This window comes from Anas platyrhynchos, chromosome Z (assembly GCF_047663525.1).
Source record: "Anas platyrhynchos isolate ZD024472 breed Pekin duck chromosome Z, IASCAAS_PekinDuck_T2T, whole genome shotgun sequence".
Classification (NCBI taxonomy): Eukaryota; Metazoa; Chordata; class Aves; order Anseriformes; family Anatidae; genus Anas; species Anas platyrhynchos.
Genome location: NC_092621.1, coordinates 21,058,033 through 21,075,498, shown reverse-complemented (window position 1 = coordinate 21,075,498; position 17,466 = coordinate 21,058,033). Strand labels below are relative to the sequence as shown.

Sequence of the window (17,466 nt, the reverse complement as noted above, 5' to 3'; positions counted from 1 at the left end):
CAGTATTGCTCAATGGACTGTCATATTTCTACATATCCCTTTTGGCCAAACCCAATCTTATTATGATGCCCTCTCAAAAGTGCCAGGATTTCCTCACTTGTCATAATCTTAACAATTCCAATAGGAGCATGAAGTAAACCCAAAATCTCAGGGTCTTCCTCTTAATCTCCAGCCTAATCCACTGCTCAGCAATGCAGAGCTTTTGTAGGATTTGTTACGAGCTGTTTCTCCATCTCCACCTCAGCACCTGGTTTTAGCCTTAACGTTTCCACAATTGCAAAAGGCTTCCTATGGTTATTCTGCCTTTTGCTGCCTCAGACTCCCGGTTTTGAGTTCTTTGGTGTCCCCCAACTCAGAGGCCACTTCTGCATTTATACATTGTACTCGTTTAACACCATCCACTCTCAGCCCCTTCCTTTTATGCTTCTCCACAAGTTGCAAGAGGTGTTTGCCTCTTTCCTTCAGTTTTGCCATTATACCCTCTCCTTCCTCCTAGATTTTGCCTCTTATTTTGACTCAAGCTTTTACCTCCTTGCTATCCATCTCAAAACCTGTCAGTTACATATTTGTGGGCTGAATGACAGAAAAAAAAAAAAAAAGGATCACCTACTTACACCCTGGAAATCTGGAAATTCCTCATCACCCCCCATTCTGCCCTTCACATCTGCGGATGGAAGTCATCGGGGAACATCCCCTTCATCCCAATTAGGTCCCGAGAGAGGAAAATCTCTGTGTCCCGCAATATTTTGGGGAGGAAGATGTGGCTTGAGGTATTGGGCTGGAGCTGGGCGGTTTGGCTTAATTATTATTATTATTATTATTATTATTATTATTTTGTTATGTTTAATGCAGGCAACTGCCCTGTCTCCCCAGACCTCCTACTCTTCTTTCGGCACCCCGCTGCCTGCAGGATCGGAGCGGGAGGAGTCGGGGGCTGCCGGGGGCGAGGGGGGGCGGCTCGGGGCGTGGCTCGGGGCGTGGCTCGGGGCGTGCCCCCCCCCCGCGCGCCCTGTGGAGGCCCGTGCGCGGCGGCGCCCCGCAGTCCCGTCCGGCGGTGCGGGGACAGGTGTGGCCGCGCCGCTGCCGTGTGAGTGAGTGCGGGGGGCTCGGGGCTTTGGGGAGGTTTGAGGGGCTTGCGGGGAGTCCCACCGGCTCTGTGCTGAGGGTGGGACGGGACACGGGGTGGCTCCTACCCGCCCTGCCCCCAAATCACTGCTTGCTCCTCTCGTTCCCTCTCTCCCTCTGTGTGTCCGTCCCGGCTCTCTCCCCAGCCTCTCCCCGCGCTGTGCCTTCTCCTCCGGCTTCGCTCCGCGGTGCCGGTGCCCCCCTGAGGCTCACCCGAGCCCCCAGCCCTCCAAACTTCCCGGCCGTGCCCCCCGCTCCGAGCTCGTCGCCCCGTCTTGAGGAAGGAGCCGCGCCGGAGGTGAGGCAGGGGCACGGCCTCCGCCTTGCTCAGGAGGCTGCTCCGGGGCTGTTTTTCCCCAAAAAGTGCCCTTTTCCCAACCCCCGGAGCCACGAGCGGTGCCGGGCATCAAGGAATTGAGGACCCCCGCTCCGCAGGAGCAGCCCCGGGGGAGAGGTGTGCTCCACGTGCTTGGGAGGATCCCAAAATGTGGGGCTGGGAGGACGGCGTCCCGTCGCTTGGGAGTGGGGCGGCTCTGTCTGTCTGTCTGTCCGCCTGTCCCGCTGCCTTCCCCCGGCGGAGGGGGCTCTCCGGGCGGTGAGGGAGCGGGGCAGGGGGCTGCCACCTCCTGGCTCTGTGGGGTGGGCGGCATTTCGGCCGGGTTTCGGACCCCCCCCGTCGCGGCTGAGGCTGTTTGGGTAAACCGGGAATCTTCCTCCCCGCTTTGCGCCCCAGACCCGGGAGCGGCTCCCCCCGTGGGAGAAGCCCGGGCGGGTTTTTCTGGCTGCCGGGGCACGGCCGCCGCTCGTTTGCGTGTGCGAGGTGCTCCTGGGGGGCGGGAGCGCCTTGCACTTGCTTGGTGGCTTGGAGAAAGTGCAAGGAAAGACCCGAGGTGGGAAAACCCGGCTTAAAGTCCTCCTGGGCAGCCCCTCTGCCGCCCGAGCGGGGAACAGCAGGGCTTTTTGCGGCGTCTCGTTGCGGGGTGCCCTTCCATTACAGGCTCGTTTTCGGGAGGAGGGAGGCAGGTTAGGGTGCAGGAAGAGATAGTCACCTTCCCGGGATGTGCCAGGGAAGGTGCCGCGGCGTTAGTCAAGGAAAACGCGTGACAAATAGGATTTGACTCGTTATGCGGCTCCCTAATGCCACAAAATGTCTATCAACTAATTGCATACCGGCAAAAGAGCTAATCAGGTACGTTTCTCTATCCTGACGTGACTCGGCTGCCTTTGCTGACTGTGCCGTGCCCTTCCTGGCTTTGTTTCTCTCACCCGCAGCAAACCAGGAAACTGGGAAACTTTTTTTTTTGTCTCTTTTTTTTTTTTTTTTTTTTTCCTCCTACCCTGTACTTCTGCTGCGCCGCTCCCACGCCCAGCGGCGGGGAGGCAAAGGGAGCCGGATCCTGCCCTGCACCTTCCCCATCTCCCCTTCCCCATCTGCCGGCCAAATCCCCAAATCCCGGCCGTGCCAGGGCAGGGTCTGTGCCAGCTCCCCGCCGGCTTGTCCCGGAGCAGACGGAGGACAGGACCTCTCGTAAAACACGTATGGCGAGTGCCTGTGGCAGGCGGGGATGAATGGAAGGGCTGGCGTCGTCCTCAGAGGTGCAGCCTGATTCTGCAAAGATAATTTCACAGCATGGCGTTGGTATCGGTTTCAGGCTAGGGGATGTCTGCAGCACTGAGCCACTTCCCAAATCCTGTGCAGCTTGGAAGGGAGAAGTGCCCCTTCCCTCTTGCTACCAGTCCCTCATACCCCTGTCCCTTGCAGCAGCTTTTGTCCTGCTCTTCTCTGAACTCACAGCAGGTGATAATCACAGGTGCGCTTTTTCATCTCTTTCCCCGTTCCCCGAGAACACTTTAAGTTTGAAGGGCTGACATACTTGGTTACCTTTCTCTCTATTATTCTTAGTAACTTTCTCTATTCAAAAAGCAGTTCTGAACATTAAGGAGGAAGCTGATCTGTTTGGGAGCCCAGCACCAAGAGACTTGCAGAGAACCTATAGCTTAAAAAGAGTTAAAGTATATAAGAAAAGAAAAACCTTCATGGTTTGCTTTGAGATTTAATACTCATCCCTTTCTGTTTGCTTAAATTTACTTTAAACACTATTTCAGAGGTGGGTGGTTGTGCAGGGCTATGCAGCCCCTGCAGGTGCTTTTCTGTGGTACCCGGGCTAAGTGCTGCAGCTACAGAGGGCAAATGCAGCCTAAATGGTGAAAAATGAACATTTTCCTACTTGAAAATATTGAAATATTTGAACAAAAACATTAACAAAATAAATAATTCATTTTTTTGTAGGCTTGATTGTACTTTTTTTTTAAGTAGTTCCTTTAAAAGGCAAGAAAATGAAAGCTAAAAAGAGACGCACAGTGCAATTTTGTCCTGCAGAGCCTGTTCAATTGCCATGTTCAATTTACAAGAAGTTTTGCGAAGTAGCAGATGATGTAGCAGTTAAGAGTTTTTCTATCTTTCTGATACTTGGGTGAAATCTCAGAAGTAATAGGGATTACTTCAGCTGATATTAAATATGAAAGTTTAGCCTAAGGAGAGACACCAGCGGAACTCAGATGTCTCTTTTCTTTGCCTGTCTTTGGTTTCAGTGTTAAATGTTGGCCATTGAATAGTGCAGGGTTCCACCCCCCCCAAAAAAATCATGTAGTAAAATGCTTACCGTGTGTTTGTCAGTGTGTATTGATTCTTTTTTCTTTGTGTCTTTTGCTACTTACGCTCTGTTTATGGTGGTTACAGAAAACTCTTTATTACTTAAGATGTTGACTAGAGAAGACCTGTAAGCAGTTCATAGATTGGATAATATGACCAGAATACTGAATTTAGAGCAGCACAGGTGTAAACAGGGCCTTGTTATCTTGGTACTGTGGGATAATCAGAGGAACCAGGTTTTTAGCTTTGAAATCCAGAGCTTGCACACAACACTCATCTCTTGTAAACTACCACTCATAGAGCCTATCCAGCCCAAAGTAAGCTCCGGGTGCCACTCACAGAGTAGCACGGATGTCACAGGGAGGATGAATTCAGGTGGCAATAAATAAACTCAGTGAGTCATCGTATCTGCCAGGAGCAATGGTATTCGGATTGCTCCTCTCCGCCGTGTCAGGGCCGCGTTACTCATCATGGTAAAAGCAGCGAACGCTGACTCTTATCTCCCCTCACCTAACCATGCCACCTCCACCTCCTGCTGCAGTTGCACCATCCGTTCTTCTATCCTAAGTGTTTTGACCCTTGGAGAGGAACGGTGCTGAACTATTCTGATGAACTCTTCTGGGTTAAAAATACCTTTCTTTTTTTTTCTTTCTTTTCCTGTGGCCTTGTCCCCCCCCTGCCCTTGATGTGCTTCCCAATCTGTTTTATTACGCAGTGAGAAAAACAGTTGTTCCGTGTGAGTAAAGAGTGACATGGGATTAGGAGTGAGTAATGGGGGTAGAAGTTGATTAAGCTGACATTGGTCCCATTAAAACCACTCTTTAATTGAAAACTTACCCTGTAAACAGCCAGAGTTGCTGTGCTCAAGAGAGGCTTCTTGTCACAGCTTTCTGAATTCCTGTGTGTTCCCTGTGGGCGTTTAATTGTATTGTGAATTCTTTGTAGTCGGGATTATCTTTTATATTGATACGGTGCCTTGCACACTGGGCCCGGTGCCTGGAGCCTCTATTCAAAATCTTTTTTTTTTTTTTTTTTTTTTAAAGCAGTACCTCACCAAAGGGGTGTGAATGTGGTTATAAATCTGCATGGTGTGCTTTTAAAACACATGCAAACAAGTACTATGTACAGTGCAAAAAGTTAGTAACTTTCTCTATGCTTCTCCTGGATGGAAGCTGAAGAAACCCCTGCTCTCCCAGGGGCTGTAGGCTGGACGGGTATGTCTGAGATAAAAACATAGCTCACCAAGAATAACTCTGTTCCTTTTATTCTTTTGTTGCCCAGCAAAAGGAGGAGACAACTTCTGCTGGGGTTTGAAACACAAAGATCTGTCTGTTGATTTGGAAATAATTTGCATTGTATCATCAATCCCAAAATGGCTTAAAACAAAGTCACAAAAGCCTGATTCAATGCTTCTCTGTATGCTCTTAGAGTATGGGTCCATTTAACGTTGGTACTCTTCCCTTTCTTTTAGGAAAGTTATCTGAGGTGACAAGTATTTTTTTTTTTTTTTTTTTTTTTTTTTTTTTGCCTGATCAGTTGCAAGGTTAGGTGCCTGGAACATGTTACTAGTGTTTGAAGCTGATGTTTTGTGATGTGTACCAGAGCAGAGTGCAAGGTGACCGGAAAGTAGAAACTCCTTGATTTAGAGCCGCCGCTGCTGCTGTTGGAGGAGAAAATATCTTTTGGAGTGGGGAAAAATGTTTCTGCTCAGTAAAGTTTTGAAATACAATCTTTTTTCATATGTCTGTCCTTTTGTGGTAAGGACTTAACAGGCAGTATTTTCACTTGTTTTCTTTTGATAAAATGTTTCCAGTTTTCTTTTTAATTAAAAGGTATTGGCTGAAGTGTCAAGAGTATCAGAGCTGTAGGTCAGATACGCTCATTTATTCTGTTAAGCAAATACTGTGGTATTTGTTTGCCCTGTGGTGTTATGAATAGATAGGGATGGACTACATAGAAATGTCTATTGTCTGTTCAAAGCAGTAGTAGCTCATAATGTTGCCTTCTCCTGTAAAGGTGAAAATTACTTACGTCCAGATACATAGCAATAGAATAGTGTATTTCACAGTGTTTACATTTACATCATCCATGACAATCCCTTTTTTATTTGCTTGGATGTACAGTTGGAAATATCTGGATTGAATTACATTCTTTAATCGCTTTTGTACTCAGAGTTCTGTGGCTTGTCTTTCTGTACTGAAATAAAAGGCTCATTTTTGAGACTTTTAACTGTACAGAATGGGCCTGACAAGCTTTTAATTAAATTACTGTAATGCATTTAGGAAGTGCCCTGTCCACCCTTATCACTCATGACAAGATATATGAAAGACTATGTACAAAAGCTAAAAGAGTGATGTTGTAAGTGAGGTGTTGATCACCAACTTTGAAATTAAGCCTTTCACAAAACTGTTTTTGAGCCATGTTTCATGGGACTTTATTATAGATGCTAATTCCCTCTGCCTCTTGTATTACTACTGTGGTGCCAACAACTTCGTTTCTGTAGCACCTTTTGTTCTGCAATAAGCTGAGTTGTTACAGGAGGCTGAGTTTGTTTTTCCATGAAGAAGTAATAAAACTGTAAAGAAAGGCTGTAAATCGTTTCACACGTAGCTCTGGTGGTCAAGAAGTCCGCTCATTTTAAGTTCTAACCAAAAGCACAACTGCTATATTTTGGAGGAGGGAGAAAGCTGAGAGGAGGGAGTGCAGAAGTTATAAGCTGTTAAAGGTCTCCTTACCTCCCTTCAACAACTCCTTTCATGAATGCCTGAAATGTCATGGAGTAAGAAGTTTCCCATCCGCTTTCATGTTATCCTGAAACTGCTCCCCAAAATCTAATCAGTCCATTGGCCTGAGGGAGTTCTGAGTTGATCTGGAGTTCTTCCCGATTCATTGAAAGGAAGCTGCTACTGTATTTTAAAACTAAACAGCTTAGGTGCTCCGTTTGACCTACATTTAAAGTTATTGAATGGAAAACTGCCTCTGGACCTGTGGGGATTGTGCAGTTTGGTGTTCTGTAGACACTTCATTTGTGTCCTTGAGGAGTGTACTTTCATGTCACCCAAGGTGTTGGAGCATCAGACAAAGCTTAACTGAACTGAAACGGGCTTGTGGTAAGAAAGGGAGCTGCTTTTACAGATGGTGAAGTTGTGTGACCTTGGTTCATCTGTTGAGAAAACAGCTGTGGGAAGAGGTCCAGTCCTCCACCCATCAGAGGGAAGGCATCTCGCTGTGCGGACCCAGTCAGCTGGATGAACCTGCAGCTGCATCGTGTGTGTGGAGCGCAGTGAGCGTGGGTGAAAGCAAATTCCTTGGTTTGAGTGTTAACAGTGAAATCATCTGGAGGTGAGGTAGAAGAGACAAACCACTGTCTTTAGAAACCTGCTTGGGTGACGAGGGTTGTGGTGTTGCTCTAGGTTCAGGCAGTGGTGTGTGGCCTGGTAGTTTTGCATGGTGACTGGAATACTGAGCCGGCACCAACACTTCAGTTTTGTTCACAGCTTTGCTGTGCCAACGAGTGAAAAAAAGTGCTGCTTTTTCTCTAGTGACCTGCCCTCTGCTCTGCACAGAGAATAAACCAAACACGCTGACCTCCTCCACAGAACGCTGAAACCTCTACCTGAAAAATGCCATTTCAGACTTTTTTTGGTAACAGAAATGTGTAGATATAAGCTCATTCTTTCTACTGGAGACGTTCCAGCTTTCCTCTCCTTTCCTGCTGTTGCATGCTGAGTGTTTCTCATGTGCTGTTGTTTTACAGGAACGTCAGTATTAGTCTGAGTACTCTGCTTCTTGCCAAGCTTCTGCACTGAAAGTATTATTGTCTCCTGCGTTATTCTAATGTGGCACGTCCACTGCCTAATGCACTTTGTTGATGGCCTTTTTTTAATTTTTTTTTTTCTTGAGCTATTTGTATTTGGCAATCTTTCAGGATCAGAAACAGGGGAAAAATAAGTGTGGTTGATATGGCCTGGATCATCCCTACCCACTGTCTAGCTGAGCTGATCTATTTTAAACTCCAGCCATGTGTCGTGGTCCTGGGTGGTCTCTGAGTGTTTGGGAAGATGATAAAAACTGCATTCTGCTGTGGTAGTGGAAAATGCTGATAGAAGGTGGAAAATATTCAGTATCTCTCCCAGGTGGAATTGTGCATTACAGCACACCTGTGATAAACCTGTCCGGTAATGTGGTTTTTCATTCTGTTCTTTTGTGAAGTTATTAGTCAGTGTTAAACTAATTTGAAGACACTCCAGCCTGAACAGTGCTGTTTCATACACTCTTCCTGAAAGTGCAATATACTGAAGACTTTAAAGTTCCTATTAGCACAGCAACTAAGATCTAAGTAACTAGATCTGGGGCAAAAGTCACCCGTCACAAGTCTGTCATGTCATTAACATATTTTGCCCATAATATCAGCCTCTACTTGACATTTGGTGTTGTGCAAACACTTTTTTTCTCGGAAGTAGAACAAAAAGCTCATATCCATTTGAACCTGAATCTTATTCAAAATATCTGATTTCTAAAAATGTTTTAAGATTCCCTTTGCTAAGAAGCCAGTTAATAGTTTTAGCTGATGGAGAGACTTGTTTCCATGTAAACTTTTGAGGGTAGGTTGTCTTCTGGCTACTGTCCCATACAGCATTGCTTTGCCCTTTTCCTTTTTTCTCCATAAGCTGTCCACTTCTCTGATTCATCTGGACTGGATGTTTCCTCTTTGTAATACTAGTAGGCAGCTGTGAATGCCTCTGCTCCATACTTCTAATTGAGTCCTGACCAACAGCTCTTTCACAGGAACCCTTTGGATGCCCAGCACATCTGTAGTCCTTTGAAAGTTACCTGCACAGCAAATGCAGAAGTTTTTCTAGAATTGCTCTTAATGCCAAGCCAAAATGAAGGTGCTCCCTTTCTTTTATGCATGTCCTGTGTCCAAGCTCTGGGAAACTGGATAACATTGTAAGGGGTGCAGTCACCTCAAAAGGGAAAGGTGCTGTGGAAAGCTATTGACCAAGCCGTACTGCAAGCAGCATCCAAGACTGCCTGGGTGGAACCCAGAAGCTTATTCAGATTTCAAACGGTATCAAGTGGGAGTTTATAAAAATACTTGTTTCCGTCTTTTCACCCCTGGACTAAAAGTATAATAAGCACGGTACTATCTCGACAGTGTCTTTCTTGACTATAGGGTGAGTCTGCAGGGTCACTTCCTCCAGCTGTCCCTGACGTTTGGGCATCCCTTTGCCTTCTGTTCTCCACCCCTCTGTGATTCCTCCCTTGAGGACAGAATACAGCAAGTGCTGGCTGGGAAACATCTGGCTGTTTTGTAAGGCATTTCCACATCAAATCAATTTCTAAAGCTGTATTGCACTTCTGCGTGAACTCTGATCAAGTGTAAACCAATTCTTTACCTTTTTTTTTTTTTTTCAAAGTGGAGATCTTTGGGGTGTAGATGAAAAACAGGGCTGCTAGGAGAAACTAGAAGTCTGTTCATGTTCTTACTGCTTTGCTTGGTTATTCTGACTGAGAGGCCTGAATATCCAAGCAACAGCATAATGTGGCTTCATGGGTTGCCTGACACTAATACTCCTGATTATGTTTTGTGCTGATTAACTAGACCTTTCATCATGCTGAAGAATGTTGATTTAAAAAACAAATGAACAAAAGAGAAGGCCTTTATATCTCATTGCACATCCCTTGATGATTTGGGACTGCATCTCTGTAAATCATCACCTCTGCACTGGAAAGATTTAGGATGTGGCCATACAGTAACTTCCTGGAGCACTCCAGAAAGTACATTCACAACATCAGCTGATGTGCCAAGACTGAACTTGTGAGCAGCAGCTCTTTTTTAATGACAATGACAGCAGACTTCCGTGTTCCGATACTTTAGTTTAAAAACAATGCCGAGCACAGATTTCCTTTAAAGTGGCTCCTCCAAAAATGGCCCTAAAATCCCTGCCATCTCCTCTCAGTGCTCAGTAGCCTGTGTCATGCTTCCCAGGGCTGGCGGCTGTGCTGCGTGCATCGCAGCAGAAGGTTGTGGACACAGCTGGTCCCAGCTTTCTTTTGGAAGAGCCTGCTAGGGAGGATGCAGTTGCTGATGTTTACAATGTGCAACAGCGTGTCCGCTATGCTGCATAGTGTTCTTTTTTTTTTTTTTTTTTTTTTTTTTAAAAAGGGGGGGTGGATAGGGAGGGTGTCAGTTCTAGGTCATACGCCTTTAAAATTTATGCCTGCCTAGTGCAGTGCAAGCAACATTGGAGCAGAAGGAATGCATTATTTTCCTGCCGAGGATATCAGCTTAGGACTCGAGAGTGGGTAAGTTGAGCAAGTGCAAGGCAGTGGGAAACAATGGTAAAGAAAATTAGCCCATGTCAGCATGAAAGAGTGGTGTGGGAGCAACTCGGCTTCTGAGAATTGCTGCATTAAAGGGTGAACAAAATAATGTGTTGCAATTCCACACTGGTGTTATCAGTGTTGCTGCTTACTAATATTCTGAACCCAGCAAGATTGCAGGCGGTGCAATAGAAGTTCCATAAATCGGCAGTGACTCTGCATCATGTCATCTGAGGTGACAGTAACTGAGCTGAGTGTGTACTATAGGCAAGATATGACTGTAGAAAAATACTTCTTCATTCAGTATTGATGAACATTTTTCACTTTATTTGCTTGCTTCTTTCTTAAGTACTATGTTTTTAAGGTAACTATATATATACACACATATATATTTGTCTCCTCTTCCCATGAATCTCCTTTCTGCTGTATTTTCGTATTACAAAAGGCAGTACAGTGTCCCCATCTTTGCCTACCATGGATGGAAATTTATAGTCTGTTTTTCTTCTCCATTGATTTTCAATTTCTGCATTGTTGAATAGCTACAGGTACATTGCCATTGATTATTTGGTTACAAAATGTCAATGGAAACAAGGCTTGTCTGCTTTTATTTTCCATCAGTATTAGCTGGATTCACAATATGTTACCTGTGTAACAAATCTCATTCCCAGATGTTTTAAGGAGTCTGCTCTGCAAGATGAACTCTAGTACTACATCTCTTGCCTCTATTTGATCAGCTTTGGTGGAGTGCTCCTCACAATGACTACTTAATGACAATATACATGTATGTCATGGTACTGTGAAATAATGGGTGAACATAAACTAAGTTTTCTACCCATTCTTGGTAGCAAACTGCTTATATTGTAATTAATTGGACACAAGATTCTCATGCAATTCACCTGTTAACTCTTAATGAGGATAGAAGATAGGGTGGAGCCAACCCAGTGGCTTAGCTTGCAGCTGAAGGAAGGGAATGGTCTCACTCTTATCTCTCTTCATATTTTCACAAGTAACTTTTGAGGTAGGTACAGGCAATGTTGCTCATAACAGGACCAAATTCTAAACCATCCTACATGGAGGTTTAAGACTGATGCAGACTTTGTGCAATGGTATAACACAGGAGAAGTAGGGAGAGCTTTAGACTGAACACAAATGTGGCAACATTAGCTGAGTCTGTTTTGCTTGTGGCCTGCCCATTCCCAGGGTACGATAATAAGGTATTGAGGACTGTTACGAGGATGCTTCTACCTACGTTCTGAATGCTTTGCCCTAAGAATGGGTGTCTGGTAGAAAGCTGAAAACGTTCTTATCAAAGCAATCAAATAACTGTGGTGTATACTCAAAACAAGAGATTTCCATCATCACAATGAGAGAAAATTAAATACCATTAACCCTGTTTTGTGGATGCATCCACAAAGTCCTTTCGTTCTTAGTCTTCTAAAATGTGAACTTTTGATGTCATGAGACACCATTTTCATTCTTGGTATTTAAGTAGCACTTCCACTCCCACTACCTGTATAGAACTCATCTATAAATTGTTTATTGAAAGTAAAGTATTTCTTATACAGGCTAAAAACAAACAAAAACCCACTGCAGCTTAAATATCACTTCTTAGCCCTCAAACTGTGCTGATCTGTATTGTAGTTTGCTTGGTTACTAACAATGTGTACATGCTTTAGAAATACCACAGTTACAAATACTTTCATGTATCTGTCAGAATTATCCCTACTCCAGAACAAAGAAGCCCAGAAGGGGTAAAAGCTGTGGGTTATGAAGACACCAACTTGTAGAGGAATTAATGGGCTGCACAGGGCACATGTGCCTGTGCTGCCCATCTGAACATGACAGATTGCCTTACCGCTGCCTTGTCCCCTGGTTCTCGCTTTGTGAAAGCCTGCTTAACATGACACTAAGCCTAGCTGATCTTCAAATAAAAATTAAAACATACAACCAGAAAACTTTCTGTAGTAATTAGCAAGGAGGAAAAAGGAGGAGCTATTAAGACCTTTGCATAAGCAGGAGATTAACCTGAGTCGGATATGGCCCAAATACTAAATGAATAATTTGCCAGAGGTTTTTGATAAGGGTAATGGTGTGCCATTATCTAATGGAAATGCGGTTGCATTAATACAAATATTACGTCACAGGCAAACCTTATTTTGACTTCTAGGTGAAAGTTGTCATGGGATGCGTGTCATGGTGCTCACTGTGCAGGCGGGATTAGGTGACTTTGTGAGCTGCTGTCACCCCGCTGGCATGAAATCCAAGGGAGCCAAGTGCAAGTCATATACTGGCAGACCAACAAAAAGAGCTCCTGCAGTAATCCAGGCGCAGGAGCCTCTCAGCAGCATGCAGGTAGGCAGGTGAGGCTAGCTGAAGGCAGAGTGGCTGACATACCAGTGCTCAAAGGATTTTGGTAAAGCCAGGGGACCACCGATAACTAGTTAAAATTCTAGCATCTTTGACCCAGTTTATGTTTTTGCCTTTCTCTGAAACAGTGGGAATATGAGGATTAAAAACTGAGGTAGATATACTGGTGTGTGGTTTATGGTGATTGTTTCACAAGTGAAACTGGAAATCCTTTCAGAATCCAGACCAGTGCCTTTCTCATACTTGAGTTAAATTGATAACCGAGTTCAGACTTGTAAGGAAACTTCCTCCCAGGCTACATTTGCATGGACTGTTTGGTCCTAGAGGGCCTAGGATTAATTCCTAGGATTGCTTTCAGTTGCATCACCAGGTAATTTAACATATCTGTGATGCCCAATCCTTTGCTGCCATGGTGTAGCACAAAGTCGTTGTTGTTGCTTCAGTTCTTGTGTTGTGAAGTACTCCTTGTGCATGTGATGGACAGAGTGACGGCTTGCCGAGGTGCGGTGTGTGCACATCTTAACTAACGATCTGGCACATGATTGTCTATGGTTTTGCAGGCAGGACCAGACATGATGATCCGGTGATTTCATCATCAGCTTAAATGTCTGTGACAGGGCTGCAGCTCCCACCTTTCCACCTTCCTGCAGCATCCCAGCTCAGGTGTCTTGCTGCTTCCTTTGCATGAGCTCCCTCAGGTGCAGCCACTGTGCTGACCGAAAAAGGAACTTTTTCCCTAAGATTGTGATTTCATTATGGTCAGTGAGCTACTGTGGCTTATCCTGCAGCTGCCTGGGGACTAGGCCCATCAGTAGGGTTGCCATGGGACTGCACGCTGGGGGTTCCATATTCAGCAGTCACTGGTCATTGGATCAGTGTATGTGGACCAGGAGGATTCCTGTTTGATATCAGCTGGGAGCAGGGCACAAAATGGGGCTGTTATCATTCCCAGTGAAGAACCTGAAACAATTCTCATAGGGAGAAGCTTTATTGTGCCTATTAGCCTTGCATGAAGCCTGCAGTATCCATTCTTTTAACACATTGCGTGCGGGCATGGAAGGAAATACAAACTGGTTTTTATTTTACCCAGCATCAGAATGGGAAATCCAGTAGGCTGACAGGAAGAAAAAACAAAAAAACACCAGTATGTAATGTGGTTGAAATGAACTGTTTTCACTAGTTCTGCTGCCTACAGACTACTTTACTTGTGTAGGTAAATGGTAGTTTTGATGCTAGTTTAAAAAGGAAAGCATTAAATAAAGAGGTGCCATACAACGAATTCAATAAGGGTGACAATACAGGTTAAGTATTAGATCTCTTACTGAATATGGCTGGTGTGGGAATTTACAAGCAGACATTCTAATGCAGTTTCTAAACCTCTTTCATCTATTTTTAAGATGTCCACATTATTCCAAATACATGTAAATCCCTTTGGAAAATATGCTATTCCCTCACCAATGTCTACTGGAGGTGGTTGATGCACACTAAGGAGTAATTTTTATTTTACAATGGACTGGCTTCAGAGACAAAGCTTGAAATTTAATCAAGGAAACATTTAACTAATACATCTCCAAAAACCTGGAAATTTCCTTAAATCTCTCTGTTACACAGAGTTGTAACTCACTTGAGCACTGCCATCTGACAGGAACAGTGCTTACAAGCAATATTAATGACAACAAAAAGGCCACTTAATGCTAAGCAGGATGTTGCCAGACTACCTGGGAGATGAAACTTCCCCAAAATGCCCTCTTTAGTTGAGAACAGGCATAAAGAATCAGGAAGGTCACAAAACTTTTCTTGGGGAAATCTGTAACATCAGGTGATATACAACTTTGTGGCAGAATATAGGTGAGTAACCAATCTGATGTAATAGGCATTTTGTACTTGTTTGCAGCCCGGCATAAGGGAGTGAAGCAGTTAAAATAACTGCAATTATGTAACAACACAACCTTGGGAAATAGGAAGGGCAGAGCTGATATTTCCCAGGTAAAGCCAAAGATATGATCTGTGAAATGTTCTGGTTTAATTACCCTGTGAACTTCAAAAGCAAAATTAACAATGGTATATTAAATGATTCTGAAGCATTAGTGTTTCATAATTATGCCTGAATGTGTCACCCAGTATTACTGTCACTTCTTGTGCTATCATTTTGAAATCAGACCAGCGTGGGTCAGTGTTCTTCCCATCTTCCTGCAGGGTCTGTGGGACAGGGGGTCCTGCCATCATTACCTGCTGGATGTGTCAAGGGGGTAACACTCCAGAAACTTTGTTTCTAAAATCTGACTTGGGTGAAAATTACCCCACTGAAGCTTGTACTTTATCAGATTTTCCTGATTTTTCTTTTGCTAAGAGGTCCCTGTAAAACTAGGGCCCTTTTTACCAGAGCCTGTAGGACAAGGGGCTTTAAACTAGAAGAGGATAGGTTTAGATTAGATATAAGGAGGAAATTCTTCACTCAGAGGGTGGTAAGGCCCTGGCACAGGTTGCTCGCAGAAGCTGTGGATGCCCCATCCCTGGAGGTGCTCAAGGCCAGGCTGGATGGGGCTTTGGGCAACCTGGTCTGGTGGGAGGTGTCCCTGCCCATGGCAGGGGGTTGGAACTGGTTTGTCTTTAAGGTCCCTTCCAACCCAAACCATTCTGTGATTCTAAGTAGTATCTCTGTCTTTCTAATAGCAAGTTTTTCTCTGTGAAGAGAAAGTCTTGCCTTAATATTAATTAATTAAATTAATTAAGAAGATGGTTTATGGAGTGACAAAGCTGAGGTTGGATTCCCAGTGGTATTATTTCATTTTGCTTGGTTCTGTCAAGCTTTTCTGCTTGCTGCATTTGTTTAGTAGCCATCCGTGTAAAGCATTGCTTGTAAAATTACCGTTTCAAAGCAAATCTCAATACGTTTTAATATTTAAAAACTACGTAGGGGGAATAAATAAGCAGAAAGAATGGCAAATATCTTTCATGTGGGTTAAGCCAAGGAATGCTAGAAGCTTGTTGTTCTCATTTAAAAATAAAGAATGTGTGAGGCATACCAGTAATTCCTATTACAAGAATCACTAATGTTTTTTGCATAGTAACAGAACTTGTAACAACTTAATAACTACCACTTGTCATCTTGTGGCATTCTCATATGGTTTGCTGAGGTATGTGGCATTTTTGGATGGAAAATGCACATTCTTGGCTGGTGTAAGTGATCTTATGTACCCCTCCCTCTCCAGTAAAGGTAATGGTCACACTTGAAATTGGTTCTGCAAAGCTGTGTGCCTTAACTCAGCTGCACCTATTTCAGCTGTCTGCTGAGGTGTAGGGAACCAGGGGCCGGCAAATGGCTTTACTCTTTTGACACAGCCCGTTCCATCATTTGGCTCCCTTACACCCCTATCCTTATAATGATGGAGGCACATTTGTTTAAGGGTGTCTTTAGAAATATTAGTGCAGCTGGCCTGACCTGAGGTGCACAGGATGACTCCCACTGACATTTTTAAATAAAAAGAAAAATAGCGCTCATTTCTTTCTAAGACCTGAGTACCTTGCCTAAGTTTTTCATAGGTGATTTCACAGGTTTCATAGACATAATTTCAGTTCTTGTTTTCCAAATGCATGTGCTTCAGAGAGCTGCATATATGTTCTTTAGAACTTTTTGCACAGGGCAGACTGAACATAAATTACTTTTTTTTTTTTTAATTTATGTAAATTTCTTCTCATGCATCATTTAAAATAACCCAATTTTGAAAATCAGTCTGCTAGTGTTCCTTCTGTAATTTTGGGAGAGTTTACTACAACCTAGATGCTATTTTAAAAATAAATTTCCCTGTTGCTAGCACATTCTAGTTGCTTTTTGTAATGCTATTACAAGCAGAAAGTAGAACATTGGAAAAAGAAGTGCTGATGTGCTGATTCTGTAAATATATTAACATTTATGTATATTAAATATACATTATCCTGACTGAATTGTGGCTAAACAAATGCTTCATGTGTAGATGGCTTTATAGCATGAAGAACTAAAGCTGTGTATTAACAAATGGCTTTCTCTGCCCACAGGTCTTTGTGCCTTCAGGCTAAACATTTCCAACTTCTTGTTTAGAGGATAAGTTCTGTAGGCCTCAAAACTGCCAAACACTATGGAAAACTCCATTAAGCCACAGCATCTCTGGGTTATTTCCCAATGATATGGTTGTACTGTGAAAGAGCAGTCTTTCAAAATGTTTTTTTTTTTTTTTCTGAAGCACAATCTAGTTGCTTCTCTTGTGTGTGGCTATGTGGTGTGTTTTTTTGTTTTGTTTTGTTTTTGCAGTCTTGTATTAAAAACAAACAAAAGAAACCCGCAAAATCAACAATAACAAAACACAAGAGGCCTTGAATGTATTTTTCCTGTATATGAGACCTTGTGTGTGAAGTAAATGTAATGGGATAAGACAAAATAACCTCCTATGCAGTCACAAATTCTACTTGTAGATAGTTAACAAATGAACAAAAAATCCTGACATAGTCAAGTAAATGCAAAAAAATTGTTTATAAAAGTAGACTTGCAAAGAAATAATTAGGTAGCTAGTTAAGTACAAAAAAAAAAAGTAAAACTGTAAAAACACTTTGAAAATAAAGTATGTGTTCTATGCAAAAGTTGATATTAAGTCTTTCAACTGTAGAAAAGTTGTAAATGGCTTTGTCTTTCCTGACATTACTCCTGCTCTTACAATAGTAAGTTTTGTATATTGTACTTTGCTTACTTTCAGATTAGCAGTAATTTCTCAGTCAGTGTCTTTGTGTCCTTAGGCTGAGCTAAGATGGCTGCTGTGACTGGTGCATCCTTCTCTCAAGGATGAGAGAACTGCAAAACTTTCAAAATAAGTTTAGCAGCTGTTGTGGACTTGAACATAAAAACTCTGAAGACTAAGGGGCTCTGATGCATCAGTTCTTATGAAATGTTTTAAATGGAGAAGAACTGTGAGTGCTGGGGTCAGGAGGGGTAAGAGAAGTGTTTTTCTAGCAGCATGGGAAAA

General features: G+C 43.6%; 1 protein-coding gene across 3 annotated transcripts in view; it reads left to right on the top strand.

Annotated features, from left to right (window-relative positions):
* Positions 1–938: 938 nt before the first annotated feature.
* ELOVL7 (ELOVL fatty acid elongase 7) overlaps positions 939–17,466 on the top strand; it is a 33,710-nt gene continuing 17,182 nt past the window's right edge. Inside the window, exon 1 of one of the 3 annotated variants that reach the window (XM_038171017.2) lies at positions 939–1,087. The gene's annotated coding sequence lies outside the window, so the exon portion shown is untranslated. Of the gene's footprint in view, positions 1,092–2,167; positions 2,315–17,466 lie in introns of those variants that run through there. The other 2 variants (XM_038171014.2, XM_038171016.2) reach the window with 2 other exon arrangements.